Below are 22146 nucleotides of genomic sequence, written 5' to 3'. Positions count from 1 at the left end.
TTTCAGGTCTTTCGCATTATACAGTACTATGAGAGAAAAAAGTCCTGTTTTTATCCATGTGCAAAGCTAAACACAAATTCCTTTAAAACATCTGTTTGTGTTTAAAGAAGTTACCGCATTGTTGTCAGCAGTGGTTTGTCAGTTTTGTGCTTATGGTATTAACGGTCTCAAAATAGCTAAAATATGATTTATCAAAACACAGTGTATGCTAATGTTGGTGGAAATCAGCATATCAGCTTCCTTTGCTGCTGTCCAGCATACCAGAATCCAAAACATATCGTCACTATCAAAAAAAATTAATAAATAAATAATACATTTAAAACTACGATTTTTTTCAGCACGGATGTGAAAAAAGTGGACCAGGCAGTTGTCTTGAACTGAACAGAGAGCTCATGTTTTTGTTCAGTTTTGAGGAATTGCTGAACTGACTTTCGGATGGACTGTGTTTATAGCTCTATTTAGATCTTCTCTGAGAATAAATGTTATTTCACTGTCTGTCTGAATATTGACTAGCTGTGGCCTTCAGAAGTTCCACAATGATGTCTGGGTTTGCTCTGGCCTTTGTGGAACAGAGGACAGCAATATACTGATGCACACCATGTGCAAAAGAACCAGACAGTAAAAGAAAGAGTCAGAGCTATTGCCTGTTAGAGGTTAAAGTAACCAGATTGCAGTGCAGAACTCTTTGATTTGAGTAGTGGCTTGCATGCTTTCTGAACCATGATGTACTGTTTCAATTCTCCAGAAAAGAAAGCTAAAAGCTTAAGAAATGGTTTCCACACATCCTGGATTAGATAGAATTTCATTTGAACCAAAATATGCTACTTGCTACATGTGTTTTAAACAAATTAGCTGTAAATCATTCATCACAAAGGCTATGTGGTGGATAGTTTCACAGAAATGTGCAATGTTGAGAAACCTACTCAAAAAATATAGCTACAAAAATATATATAAATAAAGTGCTTGGCTGCATCAAATCTTCGCATTTAAGTAATGTGCACTGTACGGCCAAAAGTATGTTGAGACATGACCATCACTTCCATATGAGCTTGTTGGACATCCCATTCTACAACCCCAATTCCAATGAAATTGAGACGTTGTGTAAAACATAAATAAAAACAGCATACGATGATTTGCAAATCCTTTTCAACCTATATTCAATTGAATACACTACAAAGACAAGATAGTTAATGTTCAAACAGATAAACTGGATTGTTTTTTGCAAATATTCACTTATTTTGAATTTGATGCCGGCAACACGTTCCACAGAAGTTGGGACAGGGGCATGTTTACCACTGTGTTACATCACCTTTCCTTTTAACAACACTCAATAAGCGTTTGGGAACTGAGGACACTAATTGTTGAAGCTTTGTAGCTGGAATTCTTTCCCATTCTTGGTTGATGTACAACTTCAGTTGCTCAACAGTCCGGGGTCTCTGTTGTCGTATTTTGCGCTTCATAATGTGCCACACATTTTCAATGGAAGACAGATCTGGACTGCAGGCAGGCCAGTCTAGTACCTGCACTCTTTTACTACGAAGCCACGCTGTTGTAATACATGCAGAATGTGGCTTGGCATCGTCTTGCTGAAATAAGCAGGGATGTCCCTGAAAAAGACATTGCTTGGATGGCAGCATATGTTGCTCCAAAACCTGTATGTACCTTTCAGCATTAATGGTGCCTTCACAGATGTGCAAGTTACCCATGCCATGGGCACTAACACACCCCCACACCATCAGAGATGCTGGCTTTTGAACTTTGCGCTGATAACAATCCTTATAGTCCTTTTCCTCTTTGGCCTGGAGGACACAATGTCCATGATTTCCAAAAACAATTTGAAATGTGGACTCATCAGACCACAGGACACTTTTCCACTTTGCGTCAGTCCATCTCAGATGAGCTCGGGCCCAGAGAAGCCGGCGGTGTTTCTGGGTGTTGTTGATATATGGCTTTCGCTTTGCATGGCAGAGTTTTAACTTGCATTTATAGATGGAGCGACGAACTGTGTTCACTGACAGTGGTTTTCTGAAGTGTTCCTGAGCCCATGTGGTAATATCTGTTACAGAATGATGTGGGTTTTTAATGCAGTGCTGCCTGAGAGATCAAAGGTCAAGGGCATTCAATGTTGGTTTTCTGCCTTGCCGCTTACTTGCAGAGATTTCTCCAGATTCTCTGAATCTTTTGATGATATTATGGACTGTAGATGATGAAATCCCTAAATTCCTTGCAATTGCACGTGGAGAAACGTTGTTCTTAAACTGTTGGACTATTGGCTCACGCAGTTGTTCACAAAGTGGATGCTCCCTTTCAGGGATGCTCCCTTTATATCCAATCATGACACTCCAATCATGACACTCCTGTTTCCAATTAACCTGTTCACCTGTGGAATGTTCCAAACAGGTGTTTTTTGAGCATTCCTCAACTTTTCCAGTCTTTTGCCCCTGTCCCAACTTCTTTGGAATGTATTGCAGGCATCAAATTCAAAATGAGTGAATATTTGCAAAAAACAATAAGGTTTATCTGTTTGAACATTAAATATCTTGTCTTTATAGTGTATTCAATTGAATATAGATTGAAAAGGATTTACAAATCATTGTATTCTGTTTTTATATATGTCTTACACAACGTCCCAACTTCATTGGAATTGGGGTTGTAAAATAGAGTGGATATAAAAGAAAGAAGAATAGAACATCTTTTCACAATTTGAGTATGTCTGTGGGAATTTGTGCCCATTCAGTTAAAAGAGCATTTGCAAGGTCAGGTGCTGATGTTCCTCAAACATGTTCAGTGGACTTGAGGCCAGGGCTCTGCACAGTCAGATTGTCTGATAGTGAAGCGTGATTCATTACTCCATTGAATGTTTCCACTGCTCCAGAGTCAAGTGGTGGCATGCTTTACACCCTTCCAGCCGATATTTGGCATTGCATGTAGGGACCTTAGGTGCAGCTGTGCAGCTCCTTGGACATTGAAAAACAAATTTCATGACAGTTGTTATGTTGATGTTGCTTCAAGAGTGAGTTTGGAACTCTGTTGTGAGTGATACAAGACGATATGTGACTTTTACTGACTATGTGGTTAAGCATTTAGGCCTCGCTCTGTGAGCTTGCCTGGTCTACTGCTTTGCGGCTGAGCTGGTTTTCACAATAGGGCATATCTAGCAGGGCACAAACTGTCTAGCGGCAAAGGTGACATCCTATGACAGTGGCACATTTAAAGTCACGAAGCTTGTTAGTCTGACCCATTGTACTGCCAGTGGCTGTCTATTGAAATTGCATGACCTTTGTGAGTGAGTCTTGTCTTGGACTTGCTAGTGTTTGTATTTGGACTATTTGAAATGTATATATATATATATATTTGTGTGTGTGTGTGTGTGTGTGTGTCTGTGTGTGTGTATATATATGACAGCCAGTGTTATAGATAGATTACATAAGCACAGCCTATGTAATCACACATATGCATCAAGTTTAGTTTTGCCTCATGTAATTGCATAAGTGTATCCAAATAGTTGTAACAGCCTTTTCTCTCTCATGTAATTACCTAAAAATAATTAACAATAATGTAATTACATTGTAATCATACTGGAACAGCAGTTTTTTCATAAGTCTTTTCCAGCAGTAAATGAAGTATGTAATAATTTACATTAAGACATTACTTACACTGTATGTGCCAGCTTTCCTAACACTTGGCTAGCGTTTATGTTGCTAATGCTGTGACACTGTAACCAGTTTCAGCTTTAAACCATTCTGTAATGTGACAGGACAGCAGTCGTCCCCTTATCTTGGCGTGTAACTTTATGACTTTAATTAAGTGTTGCATTAAATCCAAAGCAATTTCTTATATTACCACTCCATTATTACACAGTTCCTACATAATAACAACACAGGAGCTGTCCATTTATTTTACAGTGTAACTTTAACACTACAATACAGGAAAGTTCCGGTGTTATAAAGTTGTTATAAAGGTACAGAATGGTATTAATCAGCGTGAGGTGATTAGGTTACCTTGTTACAACACAGTTATTCCACAGTAATTATATAAAACATAAATGTGTAGTTACATAAGGTGTACAGCTGTAATCCATCTGTAACAGTGACTAAATCATTAGTAGTTACATTGTTGTTACATTGCTGTTACACCTGTAACTACAAAGTTATATATTTTTTATAATAATAGTTATATTTTGTATATAAACCATAGGAGAAATGACATTTAAACACTCCCATCTTCAAGTTCATTTTTTTGCCTCTGCACATTTAAATGGTCCTCCTCACCTCTTTCTACCATCTGGCAAGTCAAAGTTTTATTTTATAACACTTTTTGCAAGAGACATTGTCAGCATTCAGTGAGCAAAGAGAATTACTACAGATTTCTCTCATCCAGCATACCACTTTTTCTAAACACGTCCTTCTGGGAGGCACTACAGATCTTTAAAAACTAAGATTCACATCAAGAACAGCTTTTTTTCCTATTGCAGTAAGGTTACTAAACTCTTCTGAGCAGTGTGTATATTTACAGTCTGTCTGTAAAGCTGAATTACAACGTCATGTACCAGAAACAATTACCACTAACACCAAAAAAAAAATTGGATGCCTCCAATGCATTCCAAAAATGGTGGGGCAGGGATAGTGTAATTATGTGTTTGTAGAAGTTTGTAGAATGAATCAAAACACCTGTTTTGAAACTTTCCACATTTAACCATGAGAATAGTTAACAGGTGATGCTATCTGGATTCAGGGTAAAAAGAGCATTGATGAAAAGCTGAGTCAGCACTTTGCATAAAACTGCATCAACGAATCGTCCAACAGTTCAAACATAACTTTCCTCACTGCATGATTGCAAGGAGTTCAGGGGTTCAGGGATCTATAGTACATAACATTACTAAAATATTCAGAGAATCTGGAGACACCTGTGTAAAGAGCAAGGCTGAAAATTAAAACTGAACGCCCATGATCTTTGATCCCTCAGATGGCATGCTTCTGTAAAGAATTTAACCACATAGGTTAGAAATACTTCAGAAAACCCTTGCCGGTAAATAAACTATAGACTCTATGCAAAGTGGAAGCCATATGTCAACAACTTCTATAAACATAGCTGACTTCTTTGGGCTAAAGTTAATTTTGAATAGCATGACACAAAGTGGAAACCTGTGCTGTGACGAGTCCACCTTTCTGACTGTTTTTGGAAATAATAGACATACTCTTCTCCACGCCAAAGAGGAAAAGGAAAACCCAGTATCTGTCATTTTATGGGGGGGCATTACTGTGGGCATGGGTAACTTGCACATGAGAAGACATTATTAATGCTGAGAGGTTCATGTGCATTTTGGAGCAAAATATGCTGCCATCTAGACGATGCCTTTTTAAGGACATCTCTGTTTCTTTCAGAAAAACAATGCTAAGCCACCTTCTTCACATTACCTCACGTTACACTTCTTCAAGTTACAAGAGTATGACTTCGTAGAAAGAGAGTTCAGCTAAACTGGCCTGCCTGCAGAATAGACCTGTCTTGCTTTGAAAATGTGTGGTGCTTTATGAGGGGTAATGTACAACAACAGAGACCCCAGAGTATTTAACAGCTGAAGTTTTCTATAGCAAGAAAAGGGGGAAAAATCTACTTTCACAACTACAGCAACTGGTGTCCCAGACAATTACTGGATGCTGTTATAAGGAAAGGTGATGTAACACAGTGGTAAATATGCCCCTGTCTTAACGTTTTGGAATATGTTGCAGGCATCAAATTTAGAATGAACAATTATTTACAAAAAAGAAAAAAATGATCTTGTCTTCTACTACTTTTATTTACATTTTACATTTCCATTGTCCCAATTTTTTTGGTATTGAGTTTCTAAAAGCCAGATTATATTATATTTTATATATTATATTATATTTTATATCTTACTGTTCTGTTTGTCATTTCACGTTCCTTCAAATATACCTTCTGAACATCTAAACTCTCAGAAGTCGTAATGAGCACATTCTGAACAACACTGCGCCAGTACTGCTGAAAAAGCAGGCCAAATATTAGGCTAATTAGTCAGCATAACATCATGTCACATCAAAACATGAGCACAACAATATCATATTGTATCGTTTTGGATTGTTTAATAATATGCAGAGAGTAAAACTCTTGAACAAATGCTTTTGACCAGCGATACTGGCATCCCAAAAGTATTATGCAAGAAGCAATATTTGTACAGTGTAATGTGAGCATTGTGCTCTATTAGAGTTCCACATGTTTCTCTAGTTTTGATGAATTAATGTATTTATGTAATCCCACAAAGGTAAATTACATTGGCCATCATATGCTGTACTGCAATCAGAACATAGAGTACCAACACAGCACAATACAATGAACATATTTTATCTATGTAATGCAGCTCTAATGTACTATATTAGGTATATAGTGGTCATTTAACAAAAGAACAAACAAACAAACAAAAAACAAGCATAAATGTTTTTCTGAAGATTAAAATGAATCCAGATTCACATCTATGGTGTCTTTATCGGTCATAATCTACCAGTTACTCAAATTCACATTCTTACAACATTAAACATAGTTATGACCGCTGAGGTGATGATGATTTTATGCCACACCACAGGGCATGGCTGTCCAACCAGTGGACATTTCCAGCTAAATGGTTGATTTTGTGCCCTGAGTCTGATGTTTCAGTAAATGTTTTTAAATAATAAATACATTTTTAAAAGTTTCATATCACAATTTTTATTGTGTCATGCCAAACGATAATGTAACTAGTTCCTTTTATGACATTTTAATAAATATTTGAGCTAAAAATTAAATTCTGTTCAGATAATCAGAATAATTAGAATGTACTCTGTGCTCCCTGGACAAAGTAACCCTTCTACTCAAACAGAAACCCAATTTAATGTCCATGTTGATGTTAAAGAATAGTTACATGGTCATTCTAGTGGACTATGTTCATGTTCCATACAAATGACAGTGTTTGTCTTGTTATTTTTAACTAAGCATTTCACAATGTAAACCCATTTACTAAAATATGACAGTTATATTTTGAACACAACAATAAAGCATCTTGTGATCCAGCCAAATACACACATTACTATATTACGAGCCAGGTCTGCTGAATTCCAAGAACAGGCAGTGTCAGAAAAAATCCTGGAACGTTCATGAATTTTGAAAGTCTGTGCCCATTTTAGCTGTCCTTCAGACATTTTTGTCAAAGAGGAGACATGTTGCATGGATAATGCTGTTTCCAAGAAGAAAGTCAATGCTTTCTCTTTTTTTCATTTTCTTTTTATTATTTCTATTGTTTTCAGCCTGAGTCTGCATGTCAGTCCAGCTTAAGGGAGCAAATGTTTAACACATGGTGAATTGTGAGTTACAGTAAAGGGGTCAACAGTGTTTTGTTTTCACCTTAAAATGGCTGGATTACCGGAAGGTCTTGCAGAAACCCGAGGAAATAGTAATGTGATATTTTAGGAAAGACCTAATTGAACACACATGTATGGTCATCTTGTTAAAGTTGGCAATGGTGGCAATAGTTTTAAGAGACTTTAGAATTTAGAGGAAGGAAGCTAAATACACAGCAGATGACTGGAATAAAAGCGTTTGTTTAATGAATATTAATAAAAATAATGTTTGTGCTATAAACATTGTGAGACAATATAAAAGACTGGGAAAAAGGATAAGTCGACACAGTCCAAACTGAAAGAGAGTCAGTCATATTTTTTCTGTACTATCAAAAGACATAGAGATGTGAAAGAATGTAACACAGCATTTAAGAAGTGAAAATGTAAAGAAAATAACAAGATGACCATTAAACTAGACTGAGTCAATTCCAGACTGAAGTGTAAAATGCTCTTAAATTAATTTAACTGTTAATTAGGCTTGAATTTGCATTCATTTAGTTGTTTAAATATGATATACTGCACATCACGTTTAGCCCCATGCCACATTTTCTAATATTGTGTCACTTTACCCTGTAAAGAAGTTCTATCAATACATTGTGTGTAAAAGTTCCTGTAATGCAGTGCTGGAGGATGGAATATGAGAAAAGCTGACAAACTAAAGCATTTATTTATATATAGTTATTATTACATCAAAAATGTTGAACTCTTTAAGGCAGCCCCCCCCAGTTTTTCAAAATGTCTGCATAATTAAATAGATATTACAATAGAATTAAATAGATAGAACAATATTATTGAGAGTGGTTTGATGTGAAATTGGTTGGTTAGTGTAGTGGTTAACACCTCTGCCTTCTACACTGTAGACTGAGGTTCAATCCCCACATGGGTAAACACCCTACACTATACCAATAAGGGTCCTTGGGCAAGACTCCTAACACCCCCTTGGCCTCCCATGTGTAAAATGATCAAGTTGTAAGTCGCTCTGGATAAGAGCGTCAGCAAAATGCCACAAACGTAAATTCTTGTTTCTAAAGAAACCGAGTCAGAATTGTTCACAGTGGTGGTGAAATAAATCATCAAAAGCATTCAGTGCCTCTAAAAGTCCATAAAAAATGCTTACGAATATCTTGCCAGATGTCTCTTAGCCTAAAAGGTATGTATTTTAAAGTAAATTCATATCGGAGAGGTACATCATGTAAATCACAGCATGATCCTCTGAGTCATTCTCATCACCATTGTTAAGAAATCTGAATCAGCATGTTCCTCTGCAGTGAACTATTTCACATCAAACTACTCTTAATGACTGTGTTTGCATCTCAACAGTTCAAAATATAATTGGAAAAATCAGTGGAATTCCTCTTTTATTATTATTTGTGTTCAGCACGTTCAAAAACAAGCCATTAAAAATTCATCTCGAACCTGAAAAACCTGGGCCTCATTCACTAACCATTCTCAAGAAGAAATTTCTTCTTAAAACCCACTCATGGAGTTTCTGACATTCTCCAATGTTTTCTTATTTGGGGTTTGTTCTTAGGTAAGAACTGGATATACACACACTCAGGAGCACACATATGCAAGCAATTCTGTAAGACGTCATGAACGTCGCAGAGTAGAGGTAAATGTAGACGTAGAGTTTTTCTTAGGACTTTTATCAAGATAATGGTGAATGGGGCCCAAAGCTTAAAAAAACTAAAACTCACTGCTTAAGACATTCAACTTAAACAGGTCAAATTAGTGTATGCAAACAATAATAGACATCTCTGCAGCCAGAGATCCTTTGCACAACACAGCCCTTTGCTTTGAAGGAAAGGTGCTCCATCTAGTGGTTGTACTGTGTCAGAGCCTGCACCTTTACATGGACAGAAACCAAATCTTATCCTACAAGGTTGGATTTCTGCTCAGTTTGGTGATTCTCCTGCCCTCACACATGATTAATTATGCAGTTAATTGCTTGGTTTATTTGTTGTGTCAGAGTAGAGAAATCTGCAAACTCTGCCCGACTCCAGCCCTCAGTTTGCACCCATGTAAAGGTCCAGAGTTGCAGCCAAAATACACACTGTTCACGCTGAGGCATACAGGTAAGCATATATGGACTGAAACTGGTTATAAATATCCTATAGTTGGGATGGAAGGTAGCCTTGCAGCAACCGAAGCAACTTCAGTCCCTGTCTAACAGGGAATTTCTGGTTGGTGATTGGTCTGTGAAGCCATTGTATAACCATGTGTCTTGTATAACTAGTGGGATTGGGCTAAACACTTAACCCTCCAATTATACTCAAATTTACTAAGATCTTTTATCCTTGGGGTCAGTTTGACTCCAGCAATATCAAAGGAAATGAACATTCTGGTGGGAATTGTGTTGTACCCTCCCCCACATAATGTGAACTATCTTGCACTACAACAGGTTTGGTGATGTTAGGTTAAGGCCCAACAGCAGTGATACGTTTTTGAAGATTATTAAATGTCATGTTATAGTGACCTCAATATCATCCATAACAGCCAAAACAAATGTGTGCAAAATGTTGATATTTCTTTTGATTTATATAGTCTGAGGTCAGTCTGACCTCAAACAACACTGTGCATATAAAATGTATACAGGACACTGAAAACATTATATTATTATTCATTTTATGTTTACCCAGTTAAATTAGGGAAAGTCATTTGATATGCGGCAAAAAATTTAAGTTAAAAATTTATTTAGACACATCAAACAATGAACACAGCCAAATTGACCCCAGAGATAATAGGAGGGTTATCCCCTACTGCTCCAAGCTTTACTGCTCTGCTTGGTGACACTGTTCAATTTATTAAACAACCAAAACTCTGTTGTAAAATGAATCAATAAAATATGATGTCACTGATATAGCAATATTGCACTGCCCATCAAAATTGAATTGATATTATGCATGTTGAAGGGGACAATTTTCAAAACGTTTTCAATAAAAACAGCTTATCAAAATGTATATTATATAGAAAACTATTTAGATCTTGTCATTTTTCTTTTAAAACTGCAAAACTAAACAAGCTGTAACCCTGTTTCCATGAAAGTTAGGATTATTTGTTAATTAAATTATTCATTTTTAATTTGACGCCAGCAACATGTTGAAATAAAAGTTGCGCCAGGGGCATGTTCACCACTGTGTTGAATCACGTCTTCCTTTGAAAGCACTCTTCAATGAGCATTTAGGAACTAAGTAGACCAGTTGCTGTAGTTTTGAAGCTAAAATGTTTTCTGAAATGTTCCTGCTTGATGTAAGATTTCAGCTGCTCAGCAGTTGTATTTGTCATTTCATAATGTGCCAAATGTTTTCAGTGGGTGACAGGTCTGGACTACTGGCAGGCCAATTTAGCACCCAAACACTTTTACTACTCTACTACTGTGCTCTACTACTGTAGAGAATGTGGCTGGGCATTGTCTTGTTGAAATACACAAGACATATCCAGAAAAATTCATGGTCTGGATGGCAGCATACACTATATTTCCAAACGTATTCACTCACCCATGCAAATCATTGAATTCAGGTGTTCCAATCGTTTCCTTGGCCACTGTTGTATAAAACCAAGCACCTAGGCCTGCAGACTGCTTCTACATACATTTGTGAAAGAATGGGTCGCTCTCAGCATGGTAGTGTGATAGGATGCCATCTGTACAACAAGTCCAGTCATGAAATTTCCTCGCTACTAAATATTCCACAGTCAACTGTCAGTGGTATTATAACAAAGTGGATGTGATTGGGAACGACAGCAACTCAGCCACAAAGTGGTCAGCCACGTAAAATGACAAAGTGGGGTCAGTGGATGCTGATAGTGCACAGAGGTTGCCAACTTTCTGCAAAGTCAATCGCTACAGACCTCCAAACTTCATGTGGCCTTCAGATTGGCTCATGAACAGCGCAGAGAGGTTCATGAAATAGGTTTCCATGGCAGAGCGGCTGCATCCAAGCCTTACATCACCAAGCGTGATGCAAAGCCTCAAATGCAGTGGTGTAAAGTGCTGCCACTGGACTCTAGAGTAGTGGAGACATGTTCTCTGGAGTGATGAATCACGCTTCTCCGTCTGGCAATCTAATAGATGAGTCTGGGTTTTGCAGTTGCCAGGAGAACGGTACTTGTATGAGTGCATTGTGCCAAGTGTAAAGTTTGGTGGAGGGGGGATTATGGTGTGGGGTTGTTTTTCAGGAGTTGGGCTCGGCCCCTTAGTTCCACTGAAAGGAACTCTTAATGCTTCAGCAGACCAAAAGATTTTGGACAATTTCATGCTCCCAACTTTGTGGGAACAGTTTGGGGATGGCCCCTTACTGTTCCAACATGACTGTGCACCAATGCAAAGTCCATAAAGACATGGGCGAGTTTGGTGTGGAAAAACTTGAGTCCTGACCTCAATCCAATAGAACACCTTTAGGATGAATTAGAGTGGAGACTGCGAGTCAGGCCTTCTCATCCAACATCAGTATTTGACCTCACAAATGCACTTCTGGAAGAGTGGTCAATAATTCCCAAAAACACACTCCTAAACCTTGTGGAAAGCCTTCCCAGAAGAGTTAAAGCTGTTATATCTGCAAAGGGCGGGCCAACATCATATTAAATCCTATGGATTAACAATGGGAAGTCACTCAAGTTCATATGCATGTGAAGGCAGATGAGAGAATACTTTTGGTAATGTAGTGTATGGTGCTGCAAACCCTTTGTATATTTTTCAGCATTAATGATACCCTCACAGATTTGCAAATCTCCCATGCCAGGTATAGTAATATACTATCATGAATGCTGCCTTTTAAACTCTGATGTACCACAGGACACTTTTCCACTTTGCCTTAATTCATCTTAAATGAGCTCTGGCTCAGAGAAGGTGGTGGCATTTCTGAATCCTGCTTATATGTATTTTCTTCTTTGCATGATAAGAGTCTTAACTTACATTTGCAGATGCAGGGATGAACTGTGTTCACAAACTTTGGTTTCAAAAGTGTTCCTAAGCTCATGCAGTGATTTCCACTAAATAATCATGTCTGTTTTTAATGCAGTGCTGCTTGAAGATCACAGCCTTGTCCATTACCTACAGAGACTTTTAATGATATTATGTACCACGGATGATAAGTACTTTGTTATTTTATGTAGAGAAATGTTATTCTTGAATTGTTGTACTATTTGTCTTTCACAGAGTGGTGAACCCCTCCTCATTTTTACTTCTAGAAGACTCTCTGGGGTGCTCTTTTTATACCCAATCATGTTACTGACCTGTTGCTGATTTACCTAATTTGTTGTGAGATGTTCCACCAGGTGTTTTTTTCAGCATTACAGTATTACCAGTCCTTTGTTGCCCCTGTCTCAACTTTTTTTTAAACTGTTGCTGGCATCAAATTAAAAAGGGACAGATATTGGAAAAAAAAACAACAAAAAAAAACAAGATTTCCTACTTTCAACAGTTATATCGTCTATGTCCTATTTTCAGTAAAATTAGGGTTTAAATGATTTGCACATTATTGTATTCTGTTTTTATTTACAATTTGCACTGTGTGCCCACTTTTTTGGAAACAGGGTTGTACTTTGGGGTTAATTATTCTCAAAGTAGTGGGTCAATTTGACCCCAGCAATTTAAACCTCTAGGAATATTAAAGCTCTGGTGGGAATAATTTATTTAATTTTAAATTAATTATCGTTTAATTATTTGGGAATAATGCCAAACCCACATATTTTCTTCTCTTTCTGTGTTGTCATCAGCAGTCTTCACAGTAGCCATAAAATTAAAGCCTGTTTTGGATGTCTCTAAACAAATGTTTTATTCTTTAACAACATTGACAGAATATATTTAAAAAAATAAGTCATGATAATTGATGATGTCAATCATTTACAAAATTGGATGTGTAATGGATGTTCATCTTGGTTGGGGAGCAAACATATCAATATTTATACATCAGCATTTATTGTTTTTAAATACTGTGGGACTTTTTTTTTATTTGTGGCATCAAGTAAGAAAGCTGTACTGATTTTATGTCAGCATGGTCATTTTTGTGGAGAGGCTGGAAATGTTTTCACTGCATTGGGTTCTCACGTCTCTCACCCCTCATTGCTTGCTTGCAGCTCAATAAAGGCGTCATTTCACACATAGTGAACCAACAGAGTAACAGATAAACATATTTTATTTGTTTACTTTAAATAAAAATATGTGTTAATTTCTGTCCACTGGCAGGGATCTACAGAAAGAGGCTATACTACCTGCTCTTAAATCCAAGGAAGACACCTTGATGACCATGAAACCAAATGTTTAAAAAGATACCCTGTATGAGCAAATAGCTGTTTAATGTTAATAATCCCTTTGTAGGCATGTTTCCTTGCTTAATTGAAAAGTAGTAGCAAAAATCAAACTATAACTATTTATCAAGGCATTTTGAGAGAAATGAAGGTAATACACTGAGCTTTAGTTATATACAATATCTTAATAGTTCTCAAATGAATAGGACAAAAAACGTATAAACACATAAATAGTTGTAAATAGGTGTGTGTGTGTGTGTGTGTGTGTGTGTGTGTGTTGGTAAAATGTTACAGAATTCTGATCTTAATATCAAAAAGTACAGCATTACACGTGGCTCTAGCGTTGAATCTGAGAAAATGTGTGATGTCTGGACCCTCCACAAATACTTTTTGGGGTAAGGGCTTCCTGGCTACTGAGTTATGGAACAGCAAGCCCAGACCGCAAAAAGAGACGTGAAGGGCACGAGAGGGAAAGAGAAGCAGGAGGAAGAACACGCACCTTTGGTGGTCTACAGCAGATCTGCAAAATACAAAGCAAGCTTACAATCAATCTGTCTGTTCTGCTACATTGGACAGAATAAATCTTTGTTGGTGGCATTAAGAACATAAAGATTCAGATTTCATGCATTTACATGCTGATAACTATCTAGTTAGGACATCTGAGTACTGAACTAGTGATCTATGATTTAGCCAGTGTATCTGACGTCTAGGACTGCACATATATGTATAGTATATTTGCATAGTACCTGTCCTTACATGCAAACTGTATACATTTTATAAATTCAATCATTTTCAGAAACCTTGCACAAATTTTGGAAGACGACTTAAACAGGGCTAAAGGTACCATGAGGCTTAACGCCCCCCTAAACGAAAATATTTATTTTCTGATTCTAAAAGATATGAACACCCAAGAAATACATTATTGCATATTGATGGATGACACAGATGTGCCAAATGATTGGACAAGGGATACTTGTTTTGATTTAAATCCATTAAATCATGAATGGGTAAGGGGAGGTCTCTACTTTACAATAATTAACAGAGCATTATGACTGGCATGTACTTATGAGTCGGCTGCATTGATGTCAGATTCTATCCAGATAATACGAGCCCCATGGTACTAGTTTGTGGACACTGAAACAATGTCTGTATGAATAAGAACGATGGTTCTGTAGAAACAAGCACGAATTTAAATGCAGTGGATAAAACAGATTCTACATGAAAATAAGTGCATTAATAACATATCATTTATAAGCAACATACCCACATGTAATAATTGTATATATACCACATGCATAAAACACCCTCTTCATTCAAATGTTGCAATACTGATCTCCTAAAAGAAACGCATTCAACAAGTTTGGGAGTTACTGAGAATCCCCAATGAAAAAAATAAATCCATCCAGTCCTCAAAACACTCATTCACATGCACAAGCAGCCCTGAGGTCTTGAAGAACTACTAACTCTATTATGATATTGTATATGATTCTTAATCATTTGTCTACTTATACTTACTCACTATTCAAGTGATGATGACATAATAAAGATAAATAATTCACAGTTCTGATTTACCAATGACACAGTGACAGTATTTAAAGTGAATGACCTAGTGTTTTAGTACAAGGATTCCTATGTGTGGAACTATTATTATTATAATTGTTGCTTTTTATTTTTCATTGTTATTACTGATATTACTGATGATAAGTAAGGAAGCTGTTGCATATTTTATGATCTGATTATTATTGAAATGCGATAAATAGAGGCTATTGCATGAATGAGTCAATATTTTGCTATCATATTTGAAAACCTTAAAAAACTGAGTTTACATCAACTCTAACACACTGAATATGTTTGTGCATGGCCTGATACCATTTTCTTCCTGAATACTACAACCCCATTTCCAAAAAAATGGGATGCTGTGCAAAATATAAATACAAATGTAATGCAATGACATGCAAATGATATAAACCATATATTTATTAAAAATGGTACATTTTTGCCCATTTTGAATTTGATGCCAGCTACACATTCCAAAAAAGGGACAGGGCATGTTTACCACTGTGTTATGTCACCTCCTCTTTTAACAACACTCTGTAAGCGTTTGGTAACTAAATAGATCAATTGTTGTAGCTTTGAAAGTGAAATGTTTTCCTGTTTTGCTTGATATAGCATTTCAGCTGCTCAACAGTTCAGGGTCTCATATTTTTCATTTCATAATGTGCAAAATGTTTTCAATGTTTGGGTGACAGGTCTGCACTGCACTACACTTGTTCAGTATGAATGGTGCCTTCACAGATGTGCAAGTCACCCAACCATTGTGCCCTTTGGCATCCCGATACTATCATGGATGCTGGCTTTTGAACTGTGTGGGGTGGGGGGGACACAACATCCATGATTTTCAAAAAGGATTTAAAATGTCCACTTTTCCAATTCCTTTCAGTCCTTCTTAAATGAGCTCAGGCCCAGAGAAGGTGGCAGCATTTCTGGATCCCATATATGCATGTTTTTTTCTTTGCGTGGTAACATTTTAACTTGCATTTGTGGATGCAATGATGAACTGTTTTGTGTATCATTGCACCCTGTTTTTGTTTACATTTTGCCCTTTTTGCTCTACTTTTTTGAAAAAGGGGTTGCAGACTGTTCAGCAATAGTAATAATTACCAAATAAGAAATCCACATTCATCAACAGGGATTATTTTTGCAGACTGAGATTAAAAGCAGACAATTATCAATTATTGCAAAAGAAGGTGAAAGGAGCTATCGGGCCAGTAACCACAGCATCAAACTTCACACACTGAAAAAAGTGATGGATTGAATTTGCTTTTTTAATATGTAAATAATTTCTATATGAATGAAATATGTTACAGCAACACATTGGAAATGGATGGACTATGTGTATGATGTATGTATTTGCACAAAATAAATTCAAAGTATTACTTTTATCAGTGCAGCTAAAGTTTGACAAAAAAACTAACAATTATAGAAAATTCTCAAAACATAATCTATATAGAGTAAAATATTGCAGTATAACATAGACGTAAAGACTTGGAATCAAAATGTCCCCAGTCATATTAAGAATATTTCATCATTTAACATTTAAAAGACAAAATTCTTGTTTCTTATTATCTTTTTCTGTCCCTAAAATATCTTTTGAATTTTGATTCCATCAGCATGTGCCAGTGGACTAAGAAGAAAATATTAACCAATAATATCGTGTATCACCTTCTCTCCTTGCCATCCCCATCTTCTAGAGGAAATGCTCAGCTTGCTCCAAGAACCTGCCTGAGACTGTTTTTTAATTGGAAATATGTCACAGTATTAAAGGAAAACCTGTATTATTTCTGAATTTAAGGTGCAGCTGAAAGTTTCATTTGAACAGTATCTGAAAGGTGGTTCAGGCCTGAAAGTAATATAATACTATATTAGTTACAAATTACGAATTATCAAGAATTTCAATGATCAAACTCTTATCATAATGATTTACTGTACAAGTCCATTACACTTTCATGATGTAGGATAACTGGAGTTAAAAACATGTTGAATAAAGACTCAGTCTTTTGTGTGTTGTTTGATAGAGTTAATGTTACTCTGATCCTCTTGTATGTAGTATGGCGAATTTAAAGCTCTTTGAAATGCATGTGGCCTTCCATGGCATATAAATAAACATGACAAAAACAGAGATTTTTTTCCTAAAAAAACATCAGGATAACAATTGCTGAATAACATTGCTTTTAACAGATTTTACTGCTGACTGTAATTAAGTCAGACATACACATTCACTTGTCTGCCTTCACATGCATATGAACTTGAGTGACATCCCATTCTTAATCCATAGGGTTTAATAAGGTGTTGGCCCACCCTGTGTTATGGGATTTGTTGACCATTCTTCCAGAAGTGTATTTGTAAGGTCAGACACTGATGTTGGATGAGAAGGCCTGACTCACAGTCTCCACTCTAATTCATCCCAAAGGTGTTCTGTTGGGTTGAAACCCATTCCATGAAACTCTCTACGCTGGTCTTCAGCTAAACTGAAGGCCACATGAAGTTTGGATGTCTGTAGTGATTGATTCTGCAGAAAGTTAGCGACCTCTGAGCACTATGAGCCTCAGTATCCGCTGACCCCCCTCTGTCATTTTACGTGGCTGACCACTTTGTGGCTGAGTTGCTGTGATTCCCAGTCACTTCCACTTTGTTATAATACCACTGACAGTTGATCTGTGGATTATTTAGTAGTGAGGGAATTTCACAACTGGACTTGTTGCACAGGTGACATCTTATTGTAGCACCATGCTAGAATTCACTGAGCTCATGAGAGCGACCCAATCTTTCACTAATGTTTGTAGAAGCAGTCTGCAGGCCTAGGTGCTTGGCCATGGAAGTGACTGAAACAGCTGAATTCAATCATTTGGATGGGTGAGTGAATACGTCTGGCAATATAGTGAATGAAACCTTTTATTAACATTAAAGTCAGTGGTGTGTGTGATGCAGGTTGGTCTATAATAAAATAAATTCAGCTTCCGTATAAGGAAGATACTCATCTTAACTGATGGTCTCCCATGATAAATTATATCATCAGCAATGTTGCCTTGTGTTAAAATTTCAATGATGTATAGAATAGAAATGCGCAAACATTTCTTGGGAAAATCTTCTTACTTTACAAGTTTAGAACATTTTTCCTTCTTCTGTAAAATGATCATAGACTTTTTTTTCTTTTTTTTACCGACAGCAACAATATACAGATCAATAATCTCAGAAATGCAAGGGGAACAAGCCTACACTAATGCCTCTGTGTTTTCATGGTTTTTCATTAAGAGTGGCACGTCACTGTACTCCATTGTAACCTAGTCTATGGACTTTTTTAGTCTTAATATCATTTCACAAAATCAATGAACAGAATATTTTATCATTTTTCCTGAGGTCTTCATGTGACATTTGTATGCATCAGAAACATGCACAGCAGAATAGGTGAATATACACTATATTGCCAAAAGTATTGACTCACCCATACAAGTCATTGAATTCAGCTGTTCTAATCGCTTCCATGGCCACAGGTGTATAAAACCAAGCACCTAGGCATGCAGACTGCTTGAATGGGTCACTCTCAGGAGCTCAGTGAATTCCAGCATGGTACCTTGATAAGATGCCACCTGTGCAACAAGTCCAGTCATGAAATTTCCTCACTACTAAATATTCCACAGTCAACTGTCAGTGGTATTATAACAAAGTGGAAGTGATTGGGAACGACAGCAACTCAGCCACAAAGTGGTCGGCTACGTAAAATGACAAAGTGGGCTCAGTGGATGCTGAAGCTTATACTGCGCAGAGGTCACCAACTTTCTTCAGAGTCAATCGCTACAGACATCCAAACTTCATGTGGCCTTCAGATTAGCTCAAGAACAGAATAGAGAGCTTCATGGAATGGCCGTGAAAGCTTGCTTCGTGAAAGCGTGAAAGAGAGCTTCATGGAATGGCCGTTTCCATGGCCGAGCAGCTGCATCCAAGCCTTACATCACCAACTGCAATGCAAAACCTCGAATGCAGTGGTGTAAAGTGCCGCCACTGGACTCTAGAACAGTGTAGACATGTTCTTTAGAGTGATGAATCATGCTTCTCCGTCTGGCAATCCGATGGACAAGTCTGGGTTTGGCGGTTGCCAGGAGAACGGTACTTGTATGAGTGCATTGTGCCAAGTGTAAAGTTTGGGTGGGGGGATGATTTTCAGGAGTTGGGCTCGGCCCCTTAGTTCCAGTGAAAAGAACTCTTAATGCTTCAGCACCAAGAGACTTTGGACATTTTTATGCTTCCAACTTTGTGGGAACAGTTTGGGGACGGCCCCCTCCTGTTTGAACATGACTGCGCACCAGTGCACAAAGCAAGGTCCATAAAGACATGGATGAGTGAGTTTGGTGTGGAAGAACTTGACTAGTCTGCAGAGTCCTGACCTCAACCAGATAGAACACCTTTGGGATGAATTAGAGCGGAGACTATGAGCCAGACCTTCTCATCCAACATCAGTGCCTGACCTCACAAATGTCCTTCTGGAAGAATGGACAAATATTCCCATAAACACACTCCTAAGCCTTGTGGAAAGCCTTCCCAGAAGAGTTGAAGCTGTTATAGCTGCACAGGGTAGACCGACATTATTTTAAACCCTATGGATTAAGAATTGGATCTCACTCAAATTCATATGTGTGTGAAGTCTGATGAGCGAATACTTTTGGCAATATCATGTATTTACATATATTCTTGCAACAGCACAAAAACAATGAATTCAAAGTAAACTGTTTTTGAAGTTCAGTTTCCATATTTGGACGATATGGACTAAGGAGCAAATAGTATATTTTGAAACTCTAACAGTGTTTACACTCTGTTCTATTAGTCCTGAAATGATACCTTCTGCACCATTGAAACAGAAGAAAACCACACTAGCAGTATCTCATTAATGCATGAATGTTTGTGGTTCCTAAATGCATGTATGTGCGTGACAGTGGAATACATACTGCATATAAGCTAGTTAAGAATGCATGTTTCTTAACCAGATCTTTGGTGACCAGCTTGGCAGCTAGCTAACTGGTTATCAAGCTACTCTAATAATCTTTGGAAGTTTGAGCACTTGTGAAGGATTCACTGTGAACTGTAACATAGAGCTGGTTTTTTGTACAGATTACAACTATACAGTTTCCTTTCTGTGGAAAATCTGTGGAAAATCATTTAAAATTATGTTTCTTCTAAGACTATGCTTAATTCCTGTCCAGGAAACCAGCCAACAGAGCAAAGAATAGATCACTTGAGTGTTGTGCAAGCTGTGTTTAAATTTCTTTTAGATCAGTGTGCGTATGGGAATGTACACCACCGTTAATTTAGGACTAACGCAACACCTGTATGGAGGTGCTAGAGGACATTAACATTATCATAGCAGTGGTAATAGGATAAAAAGCCTACTTGTAATGTAAAGATTTCTGCATTAAACATGACTAGTGAATATTTATGAATTAAAAAATTATCAGTTTTTAAAAATGGTTTAATTTTAATAGCCAAGGGTTTTGTGTATAATTTAAGCAATCTTCTCAGGCTGGTTATAAAGCTCCATGTCATGCAGAAGGGACTTTAAATGTCAACATTTCTTCTTCCTCTGTGACTGCTGTTTTTTTAAATACCCCTATACAAGTTTTCGCTGAGAAGGGATTATAAAAAGTATAGATGATAATTAGTGTTGAGAGTAATGTTGTTGCTGTTTATTTACAGTGGTGAATCTATCATAGTGGGCAATCAAAATCAATGGCAGGTCAAGGTTTTAATCCCAGATTAAGATTTATTCACAGATTTAACCCTTTAAATGGTCAGGGCTGGTGGCATGGGCCCAAAGATTTAAGACTTCTATAACCTAAAAATAGCTCAGCTAGTTTGCATTGTAGTCTGTGTAGACTAACTGTAACCGTAATCCACTAACTGTGCTATGTCACTCAAGTTCACATGCATGTGAAGGCAGGAGAGCAAAAACTTGAATACTTTTGGCAACATAGTGTATGTATAAAACGTATTTACTTGAGAGACAACATGAGGTCTTTGACAGCCTCTAGTTCTTTAGAGCAGTCAAGAGCTGTGTTTGTTTATTTGATGTTTGTTAATAACATCTTTAGAGGGCAGCAGTGAGTAGTTTGTTTATTTGATCTTTTTTAAAGGACACCTATTGGGCTAATTTTCAATGTTTAGAATTTTATTTTTGGGGTCTATGAGAATAAATTTACATGCATCAGTTTTCCAAACACACATTCTTTTTCTCATACTGTACATCTGTCTGAAACACTCAGTAAGAGCTCCTCTGTCCTTAACCCAGCTCGCCTGTAAGCCCACTGTGCTCTGATTGGTTAGCTTATCCACTCTGTTTTGATTGGTCAACCACCAGATCGATTCCATCCCTAAATGTTCTGCCCCTGTCTTGCAGTCTCTTCAAGAGCAGCTGTAAATAATGATGTGGTCATTTTTCCAGTGGCATCAATTCTGCTGTATCAGTTTGAGCGAGAGCCTGATTCTGAAAGTCAGGTCAACGTCTTTGTGACACGGCTACAAAACTAAATAAACTCTTTCCAGGCTCCAGTAGTTGCTGTGTGTTGTGTGAGGATGTGCCAAACTTGCAGGTAGGTGGGCAATAAAGACTGTGGCATGAGATTGTGTCATCTTGTAACAAAGGAAAAGGGCTGGAATTCCAATGAGACATTTCACGTGTGTACTTTGAGCTTTGCTGATTGTATACCACATATATATAAACACTAAAGTAAAGGGAGAAAAAGAAAATCATAACAGGTCCCCTTTGTGGTGAGTAATGTTTGTGTATTTGATGTATGTTAATAACATATATAGAGTGCGGTGGTGAGTAATTTTTGTTTTTTTTTATGTTTGTAAATAGAGCTTTAGAGTGAGGCAGTGATTTATTTATTTTTAACTGAGTTTGTTTACATGAGTTTGTTTGTCTGAGCTTAATCTGTGTCTGCCGTGAGTTAAGAGCTACTAA

At 37.2% G+C, this 22146-nt stretch overlaps 1 protein-coding gene across 1 annotated transcript in view; it reads right to left on the bottom strand.

Moving 5' to 3' along the window:
* lepa (leptin a) overlaps positions 1-22146 on the bottom strand; it is a 34016-nt gene that overhangs the window by 10284 nt on the left and 1586 nt on the right. The window contains exon 2 of the mRNA XM_037540228.1: positions 14134-14154. The gene's annotated coding sequence lies outside the window, so the exon portion shown is untranslated. The remainder of the gene's footprint in view (positions 1-14133; positions 14155-22146) is intronic.

The sequence above is a fragment of the Pygocentrus nattereri genome, chromosome 7, assembly GCF_015220715.1.
Source record: "Pygocentrus nattereri isolate fPygNat1 chromosome 7, fPygNat1.pri, whole genome shotgun sequence".
NCBI classification, from domain to species: domain Eukaryota; kingdom Metazoa; phylum Chordata; class Actinopteri; order Characiformes; family Serrasalmidae; genus Pygocentrus; species Pygocentrus nattereri.
This window is presented reverse-complemented; position numbering and strand designations above follow the sequence as displayed.